Source organism: Phyllobates terribilis, unplaced genomic scaffold (genome assembly GCF_046119375.1).
Source record: "Phyllobates terribilis strain yellow unplaced genomic scaffold, ASM4611937v1 Scaffold_393__1_contigs__length_1774422, whole genome shotgun sequence".
Taxonomy (NCBI): Eukaryota; Metazoa; Chordata; class Amphibia; order Anura; family Dendrobatidae; genus Phyllobates; species Phyllobates terribilis.
In genome coordinates, this window is record NW_027363153.1 from 617,118 (window position 1) to 633,214 (window position 16,097).

At 44.7% G+C, this 16,097-nt stretch overlaps 11 non-coding genes and 1 pseudogene across 11 annotated transcripts; all 12 read right to left on the bottom strand.

The window, feature by feature from the left end:
- Positions 1 to 690: 690 nt before the first annotated feature.
- Positions 691 to 881, bottom strand: LOC141225074 (U2 spliceosomal RNA). Its single transcript, XR_012292398.1, has one exon. It is a non-coding gene; the product is annotated as a U2 spliceosomal RNA (small nuclear RNA).
- A 1,115-nt stretch (positions 882 to 1,996) lies between these two features.
- On the bottom strand, positions 1,997 to 2,189 carry LOC141224427 (U2 spliceosomal RNA). Its single transcript, XR_012291849.1, has one exon. It is a non-coding gene; the product is annotated as a U2 spliceosomal RNA (small nuclear RNA).
- Positions 2,190 to 4,600: 2,411 nt separating this feature from the next.
- LOC141225054 (U2 spliceosomal RNA) lies at positions 4,601 to 4,791 on the bottom strand. Its single transcript, XR_012292379.1, has one exon. It is a non-coding gene; the product is annotated as a U2 spliceosomal RNA (small nuclear RNA).
- A 1,115-nt stretch (positions 4,792 to 5,906) lies between these two features.
- Positions 5,907 to 6,097, bottom strand: LOC141224384 (U2 spliceosomal RNA). The gene has a single exon (XR_012291811.1). It is a non-coding gene; the product is annotated as a U2 spliceosomal RNA (small nuclear RNA).
- A 1,115-nt stretch (positions 6,098 to 7,212) lies between these two features.
- Positions 7,213 to 7,403, bottom strand: LOC141224451 (U2 spliceosomal RNA). Its single transcript, XR_012291868.1, has one exon. It is a non-coding gene; the product is annotated as a U2 spliceosomal RNA (small nuclear RNA).
- Positions 7,404 to 8,518: 1,115 nt separating this feature from the next.
- Positions 8,519 to 8,709, bottom strand: LOC141225050 (U2 spliceosomal RNA). Its single transcript, XR_012292376.1, has one exon. It is a non-coding gene; the product is annotated as a U2 spliceosomal RNA (small nuclear RNA).
- Positions 8,710 to 9,824: 1,115 nt separating this feature from the next.
- Positions 9,825 to 10,008, bottom strand: LOC141224399 (U2 spliceosomal RNA). Its single transcript, XR_012291824.1, has one exon. It is a non-coding gene; the product is annotated as a U2 spliceosomal RNA (small nuclear RNA).
- Positions 10,009 to 10,532: 524 nt separating this feature from the next.
- Positions 10,533 to 10,648, bottom strand: LOC141224537 (U2 spliceosomal RNA; annotated as a pseudogene).
- Positions 10,649 to 11,760: 1,112 nt separating this feature from the next.
- On the bottom strand, positions 11,761 to 11,951 carry LOC141224462 (U2 spliceosomal RNA). Its single transcript, XR_012291876.1, has one exon. It is a non-coding gene; the product is annotated as a U2 spliceosomal RNA (small nuclear RNA).
- Positions 11,952 to 13,069: 1,118 nt separating this feature from the next.
- On the bottom strand, positions 13,070 to 13,260 carry LOC141224474 (U2 spliceosomal RNA). The gene has a single exon (XR_012291886.1). It is a non-coding gene; the product is annotated as a U2 spliceosomal RNA (small nuclear RNA).
- A 1,115-nt stretch (positions 13,261 to 14,375) lies between these two features.
- On the bottom strand, positions 14,376 to 14,566 carry LOC141224485 (U2 spliceosomal RNA). The gene has a single exon (XR_012291893.1). It is a non-coding gene; the product is annotated as a U2 spliceosomal RNA (small nuclear RNA).
- Positions 14,567 to 15,681: 1,115 nt separating this feature from the next.
- On the bottom strand, positions 15,682 to 15,872 carry LOC141224375 (U2 spliceosomal RNA). The gene has a single exon (XR_012291802.1). It is a non-coding gene; the product is annotated as a U2 spliceosomal RNA (small nuclear RNA).
- Between the last annotated feature and the right edge of the window lie 225 nt (positions 15,873 to 16,097).

A 16,097-nucleotide genomic window follows, 5' to 3' on the forward strand; every position in this document is an offset into this window, starting at 1 on the left:
CGTTCCATTGCCACATTCCATCTACTGCAGGCAGGATACCTGGCTGGCTGAATGTCGCTGAGAAGCTCACAGAGACCGCCATAAGCAACAGTTTAACAGAATGCCACAGACTAATCAACCAAACTTTTTGGGTTGGGTTCTCTTTTATAGTCTGCAGGCATTAAATGAAAGAAGTCAGTGTTCCAGCAGAGGGAGACAACGTTTCAGAAAAGGCATTGTAGCAAACCAAAAAAGAAATTTTAAGCGCAGCAGAGTAACCAGCGCACATACCTGTTAGCTCAGGTGAGTTTAAAAGGCTGCTGTTGATAACAAGGGCATTTGCTAAATAGATGGTGTGTGTGCAACAATATACTGAAAGGTCAATTATATTGTGCAGCTTATCTCACCACCTGTAGTTATTTAGGTGAAAGCTCCAAAATGCTTGCCTAATATGTCTGTTTATCCAAAAGGAAGTAAAAAGGGAGAGCTAGAAAGATAGCATTGCATCACATTACATGGCAATGCAATGCACAGTTGCTGAAGTTGAACCAAAATGAGCTTGTAATCTGGCTTCTGCAACTTTGAACATGAAAAATCCAATGAGGAGAAGAAAAGCAAAGCCAAAGAGTCCATCCCAAAATCCGACAAACAAGCAAAATGAACAAAAAACATTGAATTCAATTCTTTCTGATTTTAGAAACTGCATTAAAGAAGGGGTGCACCGGTCCTGGAGATACTGCAATACCAGGTCAATGCGTGGAGTGGACAGAGCAAGCTCTTTTTCCATCTCCCTGTTCTAAAAATCCATTTAATATATGGTCCCCAGATAGGGGACGTATCAGATATTAAACTGATAAGGACAGATACTACACTTGATCTTAGCCAAAAGGCCGAGAAGCGATAACCAGAATTGGTTTCAAACTACGGAGCCACCCAAGGATCCTGAAAAGTCCATTTGTGGAGATGAGCTCCTGGACTCCCGTTAAGAAGACATGTTGTCAACCTCTAGATCCCTTACATGCCTGCACTTTTCAGCTTGCTGCTGCTGCAATCCACGCGTTTTAGATCTGCATAACTCCACCTCTTTAAACACAGCACCTTCACCCCCTGCTGTTCCCACCCGCCTCAACACCGTTGGAAGGGAGGAGAACCAATTAAGGCGGGGGGTGGGGTGGAACGAGCAGCTGTCTACCCTTAGCAGGAGGGCTCCTGATTACATACCTCTCCTGCTGCTGCTGCTGCTGGCTGTCCAGCAGCAGACTGAAGGTGGCTGCTGCTGTGCACAGGTATATAAAGGCTCAGAGCCTATTATGACATGCGCAGCCAGCGTTCCATTGCCACATTCCATCTACTGCAGGCAGGATACCTGGCTGGCTGAATGTCGCTGAGAAGCTCACAGAGACCGCCATAAGCAACAGTTTAACAGAATGCCACAGACTAATCAACCAAACTTTTTGGGTTGGGTTCTCTTTTATAGTCTGCAGGCATTAAATGAAAGAAGTCAGTGTTCCAGCAGAGGGAGACAACGTTTCAGAAAAGGCATTGTAGCAAACCAAAAAAGAAATTTTAAGCGCAGCAGAGTAACCAGCGCACATACCTGTTAGCTCAGGTGAGTTTAAAAGGCTGCTGTTGATAACAAGGGCATTTGCTAAATAGATGGTGTGTGTGCAACAATATACTGAAAGGTCAATTATATTGTGCAGCTTATCTCACCACCTGTAGTTATTTAGGTGAAAGCTCCAAAATGCTTGCCTAATATGTCTGTTTATCCAAAAGGAAGTAAAAAGGGAGAGCTAGAAAGATAGCATTGCATCACATTACATGGCAATGCAATGCACAGTTGCTGAAGTTGAACCAAAATGAGCTTGTAATCTGGCTTCTGCAACTTTGAACATGAAAAATCCAATGAGGAGAAGAAAAGCAAAGCCAAAGAGTCCATCCCAAAATCCGACAAACAAGCAAAATGAACAAAAAACATTGAATTCAATTCTTTCTGATTTTAGAAACTGCATTAAAGAAGGGGTGCACCGGTCCTGGAGATACTGCAATACCAGGTCAATGCGTGGAGTGGACAGAGCAAGCTCTTTTTCCATCTCCCTGTTCTAAAAATCCATTTAATATATGGTCCCCAGATAGGGGACGTATCAGATATTAAACTGATAAGAACAGATTTTTTTTTTTTCAATTGAATGCGTCAGAAGACGCGACATAAATTAAATTCCATTTGCATGGATAACCAAAAAATGTCGCCTACGCCTTCATCATCCGAATTCAACTTTTTGTTTTTTTTAAGAAAATTTAATGATAATTAATAAATAAAACATAACATAACATATCCTTACGTCAACAACAAAAAACTTCCAACAAAAACATCAACTCAACATTTTTCTTCTTCCACGTTTCTTCTTCCTCCATGACATGTCCAACAATTTCCAGTCAAAACCTTGCAGCAATATCTTTTCATCTTCTTCACCTTCAGCACTGGTATCAACACAATCCTGCATTACTTTCTCTTTTCCCTTATCATCCACCTTCCTTTTTTCCTTAACGTCTTTACTTCTAGGTACTCTCTCCAGTCTGCAAAACATAGAGTCCCCAACTCCTGAGAACTCCTGCTTCTCTCCCACAAACTCCTTCTTATTTTCAACTACTTGTATATCTTTGTCTTCTTTCTCTTTACAATCTTCAAACGATTCTTCAAATATCTTTTTCCCTTTCTCCTCTTTTTTCCCACCTTCCTCATAACAAAATCCAGGTTTCCCATTATCAATTCTTCTTTTACCATTTTCCACATAACTGAATCCACATTTACCATTTATAACAATCCTTCCTAAACTTAGTTCATTTTGTCCATTTTCCCAAACTAGGAAACTTCTCTTCCCATTCCAGACTCCCACTTTATTTAAGTAGTCCTTCTGGAATTTTACCAAAATACTCCATGGCTTCAAAAACTCCATCACTTCCTCCATCTCTACAAAGGGGTCATCCATACAGATAACCACCTTTTTCGGCCTTCCAGCAAAAAGAGCATTAACGCCAATTTCTTTTCCTTCCCAATTCTTGAGAAGACAAATACACTTTTCTTCAGACTTCAGTGTTACGTCAAATACCTTTTTAAACTTGATTTCTTGCATACAAAAAATGTCCTCTTCAATGATCGTCCCATACTTGAACAGAATATCCAAGATCTGATTCTCCTCCAACGAAAAATCCTCCAACTCCGTCTTCACATAGAACCGTAAACAGTTGCTCTTCCTCGGCAACTCCATCTTCTTCCTCCAAAAGAACTGCCCCCCACAGCTATGTGTGGTGACACGGTGATCGCCTCTCGTTGCCCAGGGACTAATCCGACTCCCCAATAGCAGCAGGAGGGTGAAGCCTTGCCGTTAGACAAAGCGATCCCCCCAGGCCAAGGAGCCGGGTACCCTGGGCACCTCCTAGCCAAGGCCAAGGCAGCAACTGGTAGATCACTGCACTTGATCTTAGCCAAAAGGCCGAGAAGCGATAACCAGAATTGGTTTCAAACTACGGAGCCACCCAAGGATCCTGAAAAGTCCATTTGTGGAGATGAGCTCCTGGACTCCCGTTAAGAAGACATGTTGTCAACCTGTAGATCCCTTACATGCCTGCACTTTTCGGCTTGCTGCTGCTGCAATCCACGCGTTTTAGATCTGCATAACTCCACCTCTTTAAACACAGCACCTTCACCCCCTGCTGTTCCCACCCGCCTCAACACCGTTGGAAGGGAGGAGAACCAATTAAGGCGGGGGGTGGGGTGGAACGAGCAGCTGTCTACCCTTAGCAGGAGGGCTCCTGATTACATACCTCTCCTGCTGCTGCTGCTGCTGGCTGTCCAGCAGCAGACTGAAGGTGGCTGCTGCTGTGCACAGGTATATAAAGGCTCAGAGCCTATTATGACACGCGCAGCCAGCGTTCCATTGCCACATTCCATCTACTGCAGGCAGGATACCTGGCTGGCTGAATGTCGCTGAGAAGCTCACAGAGACCGCCATAAGCAACAGTTTAACAGAATGCCACAGACTAATCAACCAAACTTTTTGGGTTGGGTTCTCTTTTATAGTCTGCAGGCATTAAATGAAAGAAGTCAGTGTTCCAGCAGAGGGAGACAACGTTTCAGAAAAGGCATTGTAGCAAACCAAAAAAGAAATTTTAAGCGCAGCAGAGTAACCAGCGCACATACCTGTTAGCTCAGGTGAGTTTAAAAGGCTGCTGTTGATAACAAGGGCATTTGCTAAATAGATGGTGTGTGTGCAACAATATACTGAAAGGTCAATTATATTGTGCAGCTTATCTCACCACCTGTAGTTATTTAGGTGAAAGCTCCAAAATGCTTGCCTAATATGTCTGTTTATCCAAAAGGAAGTAAAAAGGGAGAGCTAGAAAGATAGCATTGCATCACATTACATGGCAATGCAATGCACAGTTGCTGAAGTTGAACCAAAATGAGCTTGTAATCTGGCTTCTGCAACTTTGAACATGAAAAATCCAATGAGGAGAAGAAAAGCAAAGCCAAAGAGTCCATCCCAAAATCCGACAAACAAGCAAAATGAACAAAAAACATTGAATTCAATTCTTTCTGATTTTAGAAACTGCATTAAAGAAGGGGTGCACCGGTCCTGGAGATGCTGCAATACCAGGTCAATGCGTGGAGTGGACAGAGCAAGCTCTTTTTCCATCTCCCTGTTCTAAAAATCCATTTAATATATGGTCCCCAGATAGGGGACGTATCAGATATTAAACTGATAAGAACAGATACTACACTTGATCTTAGCCAAAAGGCCGAGAAGCGATAACCAGAATTGGTTTCAAACTACGGAGCCACCCAAGGATCCTGAAAAGTCCATTTGTGGAGATGAGCTCCTGGACTCCCGTTAAGAAGACATGTTGTCAACCTCTAGATCCCTTACATGCCTGCACTTTTCGGCTTGCTGCTGCTGCAATCCACGCGTTTTAGATCTGCATAACTCCACCTCTTTAAACACAGCACCTTCACCCCCTGCTGTTCCCACCCGCCTCAACACCGTTGGAAGGGAGGAGAACCAATTAAGGCGGGGGGTGGGGTGGAACGAGCAGCTGTCTACCCTTAGCAGGAGGGCTCCTGATTACATACCTCTCCTGCTGCTGCTGCTGCTGGCTGTCCAGCAGCAGACTGAAGGTGGCTGCTGCTGTGCACAGGTATATAAAGGCTCAGAGCCTATTATGACACGCGCAGCCAGCGTTCCATTGCCACATTCCATCTACTGCAGGCAGGATACCTGGCTGGCTGAATGTCGCTGAGAAGCTCACAGAGACCGCCATAAGCAACAGTTTAACAGAATGCCACAGACTAATCAACCAAACTTTTTGGGTTGGGTTCTCTTTTATAGTCTGCAGGCATTAAATGAAAGAAGTCAGTGTTCCAGCAGAGGGAGACAACGTTTCAGAAAAGGCATTGTAGCAAACCAAAAAAGAAATTTTAAGCGCAGCAGAGTAACCAGCGCACATACCTGTTAGCTCAGGTGAGTTTAAAAGGCTGCTGTTGATAACAAGGGCATTTGCTAAATAGATGGTGTGTGTGCAACAATATACTGAAAGGTCAATTATATTGTGCAGCTTATCTCACCACCTGTAGTTATTTAGGTGAAAGCTCCAAAATGCTTGCCTAATATGTCTGTTTATCCAAAAGGAAGTAAAAAGGGAGAGCTAGAAAGATAGCATTGCATCACATTACATGGCAATGCAATGCACAGTTGCTGAAGTTGAACCAAAATGAGCTTGTAATCTGGCTTCTGCAACTTTGAACATGAAAAATCCAATGAGGAGAAGAAAAGCAAAGCCAAAGAGTCCATCCCAAAATCCGACAAACAAGCAAAATGAACAAAAAACATTGAATTCAATTCTTTCTGATTTTAGAAACTGCATTAAAGAAGGGGTGCACCGGTCCTGGAGATACTGCAATACCAGGTCAATGCGTGGAGTGGACAGAGCAAGCTCTTTTTCCATCTCCCTGTTCTAAAAATCCATTTAATATATGGTCCCCAGATAGGGGACGTATCAGATATTAAACTGATAAGAACAGATACTACACTTGATCTTAGACAAAAGGCCGAGAATCGATAACCAGAATTGGTTTCAAACTACGGAGCCACCCAAGGATCCTGAAAAGTCCATTTGTGGAGATGAGCTCCTGGACTCCCGTTAAGAAGACATGTTGTCAACCTCTAGATCCCTTACATGCCTGCACTTTTCGGCTTGCTGCTGCTGCAATCCACGCGTTTTAGATCTGCATAACTCCACCTCTTTAAACACAGCACCTTCACCCCCTGCTGTTCCCACCCGCCTCAACACCGTTGGAAGGGAGGAGAACCAATTAAGGCGGGGGGTGGGGTGGAACGAGCAGCTGTCTACCCTTAGCAGGAGGGCTCCTGATTACATACCTCTCCTGCTGCTGCTGCTGCTGGCTGTCCAGCAGCAGACTGAAGGTGGCTGCTGCTGTGCACAGGTATATAAAGGCTCAGAGCCTATTATGACACGCGCAGCCAGCGTTCCATTGCCACATTCCATCTACTGCAGGCAGGATACCTGGCTGGCTGAATGTCGCTGAGAAGCTCACAGAGACCGCCATAAGCAACAGTTTAACAGAATGCCACAGACTAATCAACCAAACTTTTTGGGTTGGGTTCTCTTTTATAGTCTGCAGGCATTAAATGAAAGAAGTCAGTGTTCCAGCAGAGGGAGACAACGTTTCAGAAAAGGCATTGTAGCAAACCAAAAAAGAAATTTTAAGCGCAGCAGAGTAACCAGCGCACATACCTGTTAGCTCAGGTGAGTTTAAAAGGCTGCTGTTGATAACAAGGGCATTTGCTAAATAGATGGTGTGTGTGCAACAATATACTGAAAGGTCAATTATATTGTGCAGCTTATCTCACCACCTGTAGTTATTTAGGTGAAAGCTCCAAAATGCTTGCCTAATATGTCTGTTTATCCAAAAGGAAGTAAAAAGGGAGAGCTAGAAAGATAGCATTGCATCACATTACATGGCAATGCAATGCACAGTTGCTGAAGTTGAACCAAAATGAGCTTGTAATCTGGCTTCTGCAACTTTGAACATGAAAAATCCAATGAGGAGAAGAAAAGCAAAGCCAAAGAGTCCATCCCAAAATCCGACAAACAAGCAAAATGAACAAAAAACATTGAATTCAATTCTTTCTGATTTTAGAAACTGCATTAAAGAAGGGGTGCACCGGTCCTGGAGATACTGCAATACCAGGTCAATGCGTGGAGTGGACAGAGCAAGCTCTTTTTCCATCTCCCTGTTCTAAAAATCCATTTAATATATGGTCCCCAGATAGGGGACGTATCAGATATTAAACTGATAAGAACAGATACTACACTTGATCTTAGCCAAAAGGCCGAGAAGCGATAACTAGAATTGGTTTCAAACTACGGAGCCACCCAAGGATCCTGAAAAGTCCATTTGTGGAGATGAGCTCCTGGACTCCCGTTAAGAAGACATGTTGTCAACCTCTAGATCCCTTACATGCCTGCACTTTTCGGCTTGCTGCTGCTGCAATCCACGCGTTTTAGATCTGCATAACTCCACCTCTTTAAACACAGCACCTTCACCCCCTGCTGATCCCACCCGCCTCAACACCGTTGGAAGGGAGGAGAACCAATTAAGGCGGGGGGTGGGGTGGAACGAGCAGCTGTCTACCCTTAGCAGGAGGGCTCCTGATTACATACCTCTCCTGCTGCTGCTGCTGCTGGCTGTCCAGCAGCAGACTGAAGGTGGCTGCTGCTGTGCACAGGTATATAAAGGCTCAGAGCCTATTATGACACGCGCAGCCAGCGTTCCATTGCCACATTCCATCTACTGCAGGCAGGATACCTGGCTGGCTGAATGTCGCTGAGAAGCTCACAGAGACCGCCATAAGCAACAGTTTAACAGAATGCCACAGACTAATCAACCAAACTTTTTGGGTTGGGTTCTCTTTTATAGTCTGCAGGCATTAAATGAAAGAAGTCAGTGTTCCAGCAGAAGGAGACAACGTTTCAGAAAAGGCATTGTAGCAAACCAAAAAAGAAATTTTAAGCGCAGCAGAGTAACCAGCGCACATACCTGTTAGCTCAGGTGAGTTTAAAAGGCTGCTGTTGATGACAAGGGCATTTGCTAAATAGATGGTGTGTGTGCAACAATATACTGAAAGGTCAATTATATTGTGCAGCTTATCTCACCACCTGTAGTTATTTAGGTGAAAGCTCCAAAATGCTTGCCTAATATGTCTGTTTATCCAAAAGGAAGTAAAAAGGGAGAGCTAGAAAGATAGCATTGCATCACATTACATGGCAATGCAATGCACAGTTGCTGAAGTTGAACCAAAATGACCTTGTAATCTGGCTTCTGCAACTTTGAACATGAAAAATCCAATGAGGAGAAGAAAAGCAAAGCCAAAGAGTCCATCCCAAAATCCGACAAACAAGCAAAATGAACAAAAAACATTGAATTCAATTCTTTCTGATTTTAGAAACTGCATTAAAGAAGGGGTGCACCGGTCCTGGAGATACTGCAATACCAGGTCAATGCGTGGAGTGGACAGAGCAAGCTCTTTTTCCATCTCCCTGTTCTAAAAATCCATTTAATATATGATCCCCAGATAGGGGACGTATCAGATATTAAACTGATAAGAACAGATACTACACTTGATCTTAGCCAAAAGGCCGAGAAGCGATAACCAGAATTGGTTTCAAACTACGGAGCCACCCAAGGATCCTGAAAAGTCCATTTGTGGAGATGAGCTCCTGGACTCCCGTTAAGAAGACATGTTGTCAACCTCTAGATCCCTTACATGCCTGCACTTTTCGGCTTGCTGCTGCTGCAATCCACGCGTTTTAGATCTGCATAACTCCACCTCTTTAAACACAGCACCTTCACCCCCTGCTGTTCCCACCCGCCTCAACACCGTTGGAAGGGAGGAGAACCAATTAAGGCGGGGAGTGGGGTGGAACGAGCAGCTGTCTACCCTTAGCAGGAGGGCTCCTGATTACATACCTCTCCTGCTGCTGCTGCTGCTGGCTGTCCAGCAGCAGACTGAAGGTGGCTGCTGCTGTGCACAGGTATATAAAGGCTCAGAGCCTATTATGACACGCGCAGCCAGCGTTCCAATGCCACATTCCATCTACTGCAGGCAGGATACCTGGCTGGCTGAATGTCGCTGAGAAGCTCACAGAGACCGCCATAAGCAACAGTTTAACAGAATGCCACAGACTAATCAACCAAACTTTTTGGGTTGGGTTCTCTTTTATAGTCTGCAGGCATTAAATGAAAGAAGTCAGTGTTCCAGCAGAAGGAGACAACGTTTCAGAAAAGGCATTGTAGCAAACCAAAAAAGAAATTTTAAGCGCAGCAGAGTAACCAGCGCACATACCTGTTAGCTCAGGTGAGTTTAAAAGGCTGCTGTTGATAACAAGGGCATTTGCTAAATAGATGGTGTGTGTGCAACAATATACTGAAAGGTCAATTATATTGTGCAGCTTATCTCACCACCTGTAGTTATTTAGGTGAAAGCTCCAAAATGCTTGCCTAATATGTCTGTTTATCCAAAAGGAAGTAAAAAGGGAGAGCTAGAAAGATAGCATTGCATCACATTACATGGCAATGCAATGCACAGTTGCTGAAGTTGAACCAAAATGAGCTTGTAATCTGGCTTCTGCAACTTTGAACATGAAAAATCCAATGAGGAGAAGAAAAGCAAAGCCAAAGAGTCCATCCTAAAATCCGACAAACAAGCAAAATAAACAAAAAACATTGAATTCAATTCTTTCTGATTTTAGAAACTGCATTAAAGAAGGGGTGCACCGGTCCTGGAGATACTGCAATACCAGGTCAATGCGTGGAGTGGACAGAGCAAGCTCTTTTTCCATCTCCCTGTTCTAAAAATCCATTTAATATATGGTCCCCAGATAGGGGACGTATCAGATATTAAACTGATAAGAACAGATTTTTTTTGATTGAAGCTGCATCCAAGGCACTGAAAAATGTGACCGAAGTCACACCAAAACAGCGCACGAGGCGAGGATTCATGTGGACCCTTCCCGGAGGAGAGGGTCCCCAATAAACCATCCCCATCCCTCCGAGCCAGAAGGCCACAGCGAGGGTCAGGGATCTCCGATGCTCTCCCTAGCCGAAGCCGGAGAAGAGCCGTTTTCGTGCTCCCAGCTTCCATCTAGGCTGCCACCCTAGTGGAGCTGTAGCCTGTGTTGGTTTCTCAGCCCAAAGCTGACCGGACCTCCGACCGGGTTTATAAAAATTCCCCTTCCTAGCCCGGAGGCCAGGAATAGGGGGGGTTGCTCAGAAAGTATGATTGGCAAAGGTGCGGCGTGCAACGAAGCCAAGTCTTTCTGGGGTTCCCAGTCCCAGTAAGCTTGGACTCCCACCAGGGTGCCTACTCCTGGGGCACATTGCTCCAAAGCCCTCACACTTACCCAGCCTAGTGACTTCGATCCTGGAGGGCCATGTTTTCCATCAGATAACTCTATGAGCCACCTGGCGTACTAACAAGTGCACCAAACCAGTGTGTAATATGCATCAATTTACTAGGGCAGCCCAAGGACAAAACTGCCTTTTCAAAAGATACTACACTTGATCTTAGCCAAAAGGCCGAGAAGCGATAACCAGAATTGGTTTCAAACTACGGAGCCACCCAAGGATCCTGAAAAGTCCATTTGTGGAGATGAGCTCCTGGACTCCCGTTAAGAAGACATGTTGTCAACCTCTAGATCCCTTACATGCCTGCACTTTTCGGCTTGCTGCTGCTGCAATCCACGCGTTTTAGATCTGCATAACTCCACCTCTTTAAACACAGCACCTTCACCCCCTGCTGTTCCCACCCGCCTCAACACCGTTGGAAGGGAGGAGAACCAATTAAGGCGGGGGGTGGGGTGGAACGAGCAGCTGTCTACCCTTAGCAGGAGGGCTCCTGATTACATACCTCTCCTGCTGCTGCTGCTGGCTGTCCAGCAGCAGACTGAAGGTGGCTGCTGCTGTGCACAGGTATATAAAGGCTCAGAGCCTATTATGACACGCGCAGCCAGCGTTCCATTGCCACATTCCATCTACTGCAGGCAGGATACCTGGCTGGCTGAATGTCGCTGAGAAGCTCACAGAGACCGCCATAAGCAACAGTTTAACAGAATGCCACAGACTAATCAACCAAACTTTTTGGGTTGGGTTCTCTTTTATAGTCTGCAGGCATTAAATGAAAGAAGTCAGTGTTCCAGCAGAAGGAGACAACGTTTCAGAAAAGGCATTGTAGCAAACCAAAAAAGAAATTTTAAGCGCAGCAGAGTAACCAGCGCACATACCTGTTAGCTCAGGTGAGTTTAAAAGGCTGCTGTTGATAACAAGGGCATTTGCTAAATAGATGGTGTGTGTGCAACAATATACTGAAAGGTCAATTATATTGTGCAGCTTATCTCACCACCTGTAGTTATTTAGGTGAAAGCTCCAAAATGCTTGCCTAATATGTCTGTTTATCCAAAAGGAAGTAAAAAGGGAGAGCTAGAAAGATAGCATTGCATCACATTACATGGCAATGCAATGCACAGTTGCTGAAGTTGAACCAAAATGAGCTTGTAATCTGGCTTCTGCAACTTTGAACATGAAAAATCCAATGAGGAGAAGAAAAGCAAAGCCAAAGAGTCCATCCCAAAATCCGACAAACAAGCAAAATGAACAAAAAACATTGAATTCAATTCTTTCTGATTTTAGAAACTGCATTAAAGAAGGGGTGCACCGGTCCTGGAGATACTGCAATACCAGGTCAATGCGTGGAGTGGACAGAGCAAGCTCTTTTTCCATCTCCCTGTTCTAAAAATCCATTTAATATATGGTCCCCAGATAGGGGACGTATCAGATATTAAACTGATAAGAACAGATACTACACTTGATCTTAGCCAAAAGGCCGAGAAGCGATAACCAGAATTGGTTTCAAACTACGGAGCCACCCAAGGATCCTGAAAAGTCCATTTGTGGAGATGAGCTCCTGGACTCCCGTTAAGAAGACATGTTGTCAACCTCTAGATCCCTTACATGCCTGCACTTTTCGGCTTGCTGCAGCTGCAATCCACGCGTTTTAGATCTGCATAACTCCACCTCTTTAAACACAGCACCTTCACCCCCTGCTGTTCCCACCCGCCTCAACACCGTTGGAAGGGAGGAGAACCAATTAAGGCGGGGGGTGGGGTGGAACGAGCAGCTGTCTACCCTTAGCAGGAGGGCTCCTGATTACATACCTCTCCTGCTGCTGCTGCTGCTGCTGGCTGTCCAGCAGCAGACTGAAGGTGGCTGCTGCTGTGCACAGGTATATAAAGGCTCAGAGCCTATTATGACACGCGCAGCCAGCGTTCCATTGCCACATTCCATCTACTGCAGGCAGGATACCTGGCTGGCTGAATGTCGCTGAGAAGCTCACAGAGACCGCCATAAGCAACAGTTTAACAGAATGCCACAGACTAATCAACCAAACTTTTTGGGTTGGGTTCTCTTTTATAGTCTGCAGGCATTAAATGAAAGAAGTCAGTGTTCCAGCAGAAGGAGACAACGTTTCAGAAAAGGCATTGTAGCAAACCAAAAAAGAAATTTTAAGCGCAGCAGAGTAACCAGCGCACATACCTGTTAGCTCAGGTGAGTTTAAAAGGCTGCTGTTGATAACAAGGGCATTTGCTAAATAGATGGTGTGTGTGCAACAATATACTGAAAGGTCAATTATATTGTGCAGCTTATCTCACCACCTGTAGTTATTTAGGTGAAAGCTCCAAAATGCTTGCCTAATATGTCTGTTTATCCAAAAGGAAGTAAAAAGGGAGAGCTAGAAAGATAGCATTGCATCACATTACATGGCAATGCAATGCACAGTTGCTGAAGTTGAACCAAAATGAGCTTGTAATCTGGCTTCTGCAACTTTGAACATGAAAAATCCAATGAGGAGAAGAAAAGCAAAGCCAAAGAGTCCATCCCAAAATCCGACAAACAAGCAAAATGAACAAAAAACATTGAATTCAATTCTTTCTGATTTTAGAAACTGCATTAAAGAAGGGGTGCACCGGTCCTGGAGATACTGCAATACCAGGTCAATGCGTGGAGTGGACAGAGCAAGCTCTTTTTCCATCTCCCTGTTCTAAAAATCCATTTAATATATGGTCCCCAGATAGGGGACGTATCAGATATTAAACTGATAAGAACAGATACTACACTTGATCTTAGCCAAAAGGCCGAGAAGCGATAACCAGAATTGGTTTCAAACTACGGAGCCACCCAAGGATCCTGAAAAGTCCATTTGTGGAGATGAGCTCCTGGACTCCCGTTAAGAAGACATGTTGTCAACCTCTAGATCCCTTACATGCCTGCACTTTTCGGCTTGCTGCTGCTGCAATCCACGCGTTTTAGATCTGCATAACTCCACCTCTTTAAACACAGCACCTTCACCCCCTGCTGTTCCCACCCACCTCAACACCGTTGGAAGGGAGGAGAACCAATTAAGGCGGGGGGTGGGGTGGAACGAGCAGCTGTCTACCCTTAGCAGGAGGGCTCCTGATTACATACCTCTCCTGCTGCTGCTGCTGCTGGCTGTCCAGCAGCAGACTGAAGGTGGCTGCTGCTGTGCACAGGTATATAAAGGCTCAGAGCCTATTATGACACGCGCAGCCAGCGTTCCATTGCCACATTCCATCTACTGCAGGCAGGATACCTGGCTGGCTGAATGTCGCTGAGAAGCTCACAGAGACCGCCATAAGCAACAGTTTAACAGAATGCCACAGACTAATCAACCAAACTTTTTGGGTTGGGTTCTCTTTTATAGTCTGCAGGCATTAAATGAAAGAAGTCAGTGTTCCAGCAGAAGGAGACAACGTTTCAGAAAAGGCATTGTAGCAAACCAAAAAAGAAATTTTAAGCGCAGCAGAGTAACCAGCGCACATACCTGTTAGCTCAGGTGAGTTTGAAAGGCTGCTGTTGATAACAAGGGCATTTGCTAAATAGATGGTGTGTGTGCAACAATATACTGAAAGGTCAATTATATTGTGCAGCTTATCTCACCACCTGTAGTTATTTAGGTGAAAGCTCCAAAATGCTTGCCTAATATGTCTGTTTATCCAAAAGGAAATAAAAAGGGAGAGCTAGAAAGATAGCATTGCATCACATTACATGGCAATGCAATGCACAGTTGCTGAAGTTGAACCAAAATGAGCTTGTAATCTGGCTTCTGCAACTTTGAACATGAAAAATCCAATGAGGAGAAGAAAAGCAAAGCCTAAGAGTCCATCCCAAAATCCGACAAACAAGCAAAATGAACAAAAAACATTGAATTCAATTCTTTCTGATTTTAGAAACTGCATTAAAGAAGGGGTGCACCGGTCCTGGAGATACTGCAATACCAGGTCAATGCGTGGAGTGGACAGAGCAAGCTCTTTTTCCATCTCCCTGTTCTAAAAATCCATTTAATATATGGTCCCCAGATAGGGGACGTATCAGATATTAAACTGATAAGAACAGATACTACACTTGATCTTAGCCAAAAGGCCGAGAAGCGATAACCAGAATTGGTTTCAAACTACGGAGCCACCCAAGGATCCTGAAAAGTCCATTTGTGGAGATGAGCTCCTGGACTCCCGTTAAGAAGACATGTTGTCAACCTCTAGATCCCTTTCATGCCTGCACTTTTCGGCTTGCTGCTGCTGCAATCCACGCGTTTTAGATCTGCATAACTCCACCTCTTTAAACACAGCACCTTCACCCCCTGCTGTTCCCACCCGCCTCAACACCGTTGGAAGGGAGGAGAACCAATTAAGGCGGGGGGTGGGGTGGAACGAGCAGCTGTCTACCCTTAGCAGGAGGGCTCCTGATTACATACCTCTCCTGCTGCTGCTGCTGCTGGCTGTCCAGCAGCAGACTGAAGGTGGCTGCTGCTGTGCACAGGTATATAAAGGCTCAGAGCCTATTATGACACGCGCAGCCAGCGTTCCATTGCCACATTCCATCTACTGCAGGCAGGATACCTGGCTGGCTGAATGTCGCTGAGAAGCTCACAGAGACCGCCATAAGCAACAGTTTAACAGAATGCCACAGACTAATCAACCAAACTTTTTGGGTTGGGTTCTCTTTTATAGTCTGCAGGCATTAAATGAAAGAAGTCAGTGTTCCAGCAGAAGGAGACAACGTTTCAGAAAAGGCATTGTAGTAAACCAAAAAAGAAATTTTAAGCGCAGCAGAGTAACCAGCGCACATACCTGTTAGCTCAGGTGAGTTTAAAAGGCTGCTGTTGATAACAAGGGCATTTGCTAAATAGATGGTGTGTGTGCAACAATATACTGAAAGGTCAATTATATTGTGCAGCTTATCTCACCACCTGTAGTTATTTAGGTGAAAGCTCCAAAATGCTTGCCTAATATGTCTGTTTATCCAAAAGGAAGTGAAAAGGGAGAGCTAGAAAGATAGCATTGCATCACATTACATGGCAATGCAATGCACAGTTGCTGAAGTTGAACCAAAATGAGCTTGTAATCTGGCTTCTGCAACTTTGAACATGAAAAATCCAATGAGGAGAAGAAAAGCAAAGCCAAAGAGTCCATCCCAAAATCCGACAAACAAGCAAAATGAACAAAAAACATTGAATTCAATTCTTTCTGATTTTAGAAACTGCATTAAAGAAGGGGTGCACCGGTCCTGGAGATACTGCAATACCAGGTCAATGCGTGGAGTGGACAGAGCAAGCTCTTTTTCCATCTCCCTGTTCTAAAAATCCATTTAATATATGGTCCCCAGATAGGGGACGTATCAGATATTAAACTGATAAGAACAGATACTACACTTGATGTTAGCCAAAAGGCCGAGAAGCGATAACCAGAATTGGTTTCAAACTACGGAGCCACCCAAGGATCCTGAAAAGTCCATTTGTGGAGATGAGCTCCTGGACTCCCGTTAAGAAGACATGTTGTCAACCTCTAGATCCCTTACATGCCTGCACTTTTCGGCTTGCTGCTGCTGCAATCCACGCGTTTTAGATCTGCATAGCTCCACCTCTTTAAACACAGCACCTTCACCCCCTGCTGTTCCCACCCGCCTC